Source organism: Adiantum capillus-veneris, chromosome 8 (assembly GCF_014529385.1).
Source record: "Adiantum capillus-veneris isolate H3 chromosome 8, ASM1452938v2, whole genome shotgun sequence".
Lineage (NCBI taxonomy): Eukaryota > Viridiplantae > Streptophyta > Polypodiopsida > Polypodiales > Pteridaceae > Adiantum > Adiantum capillus-veneris.
In genome coordinates this window covers 132,385,027-132,388,002 of record NC_140938.1, presented here as the reverse complement: position 1 = coordinate 132,388,002, position 2,976 = coordinate 132,385,027, and positions in this window count along the sequence as shown.

Here is a 2,976-nt window from a genome sequence, read left to right as displayed (position 1 = left end):
GATACTTCTATGCAGGATAGACAGGTAGAGCAGTCTTGCTCTAGTGAGTCACGACAGGAGGACGTTGTGCAAGAGTCTATGCATACGGAGTTAGAGCATGAGAGCTCTAGTGAGTCACAACAGATTGAGTGGTCATGTTTGCAGTGGATTATTGCATAGGAGACTGAGATGTCAGCGATTATGCAGTCATTCCTTTCTATGCTCGACAGTGAGAATGGGGATATAGTTGTGCAGGATATGTCTTCCAGCAGACACCTAGAGCAGCTGGTTTTCTCTGAGGTTGCACGACAGGTTGATGCGTATTTTGCAAACAGTCAGGAGATGCATGTGGCTGACACGCCTTGTCAGTCAGAGATGCCTATTGCCAGGGATATATATGTTGATGCATGCTCCGTAGAGCTATCAGGGCCCGCTAGCATTGCATCGGCATTCGGTGGTCTCATGTATGAGATGCTGATCTTGAGACCGGATATCGCAACTGCAGTGGGAGCATTTGCAGTTGGGGTTGTCAGTCGTTTGTTGACTGATGATGGCATAGTGCACGAGGGAGATATGCAGGTATTGCGTACATACTTGCAGTACGTGTGCGGTACGTCTGGTGGTGTATGGACTTACACGGGAACAGGACAGTCGGATGCACACGATCACAGCCAGCCAGTGGGCATCGGTTCAGAGCGATTTTCTCTCACCTTTTGTAGTCTTTTGACTAGGCTCCCTTGCTTAAAGGCACATTCGCCTTTAAGTGGGAGGTTGTTGGGGTATAAGCGCATGTGCCTTGCCCGACCGCCCAGAGTCTGGGCGTCCACTGACTTGTATACCTTATACATAGCATAAGTGTATAGGGGGCTGCTCATTCTTTGAGTCTCCCCACCCATATCTGTGTGTCATGTGTCTCCTTCTCTCTCTAACTCTCCGTCTGTGGTGCTCCCCGATCCCCTTCAGAAATGATACCCTATTGGTCAAAAAATATGGTTTAATTGATGACCATAGCTCAAGTGGTTCTCAAATACCATTTCCTATTACACCACAACTAATTGGGCAATCAACTATGTATTAATTACTAGCTAGAAGGCTATAGAAAAGAAATTGAGATGGAATATTTTTTTTGTGTATTAATCTTGAGGAGAAACCCAATACCTAAATCAAGCACACGTGACCATAGTAGTACTTCACTTTGTGGAAGACCAAACTATGCAACAAATCTTGAGACTTGGAGTATTTTGGCCAACCATGAGAAGTGATGTTCACTCATTCATGAAAGATTGTCTTCAATGCTAGAAATACACCCATACCTCATGTGACATTATTTCAAATCTCCCTCATTCCTAAGTGGAGTAACTATATAGTTGCCTACTTCTCAAGCAGAACATTTCTGGAGGATATGAGTAAACGCCGCCAAAGAGCTATTGAAATTGAAGCAAGAGACTATGCTCTTATTGGAAACCAATTGTATCGGAGAAGAAAGGATCCACATTTGTGTCTCTGTGCAAATGAAGATGAATATATACCCACTCTAGAACAAGCACATGCTGGATTAGCTGGAGGTCACTTTTCTAGTGAAACCACCACTAGAGAAATTTTAATGACAGGCATATGGTGGCCAACATTTTTGCAGATGCCAAAGAATATGTTCAAAGATGTGATGCATATCAACGAGAAAAAATGTCAACCAAGGTAGATAGCATGCCTTTAAGACCAATGATGGGGGCTAGAGCTTTTTCCAAATGGGGCATAGATTTTGTCGGACCAATATAACCACCTACTTATAGAACTCAACCTCAATATATTATTGTAGCTACGGACTATTTGACCAAGTGGGAAGAGGCTAAGGAAACCAAGAAAATGATGCTATAACCACAACCACATTCTTGTATGAGAATGTATTCACAAGATATGGACTTCCAATATAAATTATCAATGATAGGGGAACTTATTTCCTCAATGAGGTAATTGAGTATCTGTTGAATGAATTTATGGTCATCCATAACAAATCTGCTCCATATCATCCACAAGAAAATGGACAAGCTGAGCACATGAATAAAATTCTTAGCTCGGTATTGACTAAAGTGGTTACTTCAGGACAAACTGATTAGGAAATGAATCTACATGCCACTCTATGGGCTTATAGAGTTTAATTCAAGACAGCTTTAAGTGCTATACCCTTCAATCTTGTTTATGGTCTTGATGTCATACTACCAGTAGAATTTCTACTGCTGACACTAAGGGCAGCTAAAGATCTTGAGTGGACGGGACATGAATTGGATTGAAGATTTAGAAAAGCTTGATGAACAAAGACTAATAGTTGTAGCTCACATCTATGCACAAAAATGGAAGCAAAAACAATTTTTTGATTCACATCTAGTCACAAAAATCTTCAAAAAAGGGGACCTAGTTTTGGTTTATTCCCTTAAGCAACACATTTCCAAGTTCAAGAAAAAGGAAAATGGACCGTTTATCATTGAGGACGTATCTTCAAGTGGAGCGGTTAAATTTTCCACTATAGATGGTGAACCAATGGCTACCTGGATTAGCGGATGCCGATTAAAGAAGTACCATTTGCAACTAACCAATAAATTGCTAGAAAAAATGCATGCAGCAAAGCACAGAAAGATTAAATGACAGCAGCAGGTTATTGATGAAGCTCAAGAGGAAGCTCGACTTCAAGTACTCAAGAGGAAAGTTGCTTTCAAAAATCAACAAACACCTATTCCCATCAAGACTTTGGAACCAAATGATGAATGGTTGGATGGAATTGACCTTTGCATCACGGTACAATTGAACAATCATAGCACAAATGCATTAGTAGATAGTGGAGCTTGAATGAATGTAGTCAATTATTCCACTTACAAGAAAGCTACGAATCAGTCTTTAACATCAAGAATATTTGCTATCAAAGGATGCAACAATAACCCAATACCCGCATTGGGAGTAGTCGACTTGAATGTGATAGTAAATGGATTTTCATGCCCTCATCAA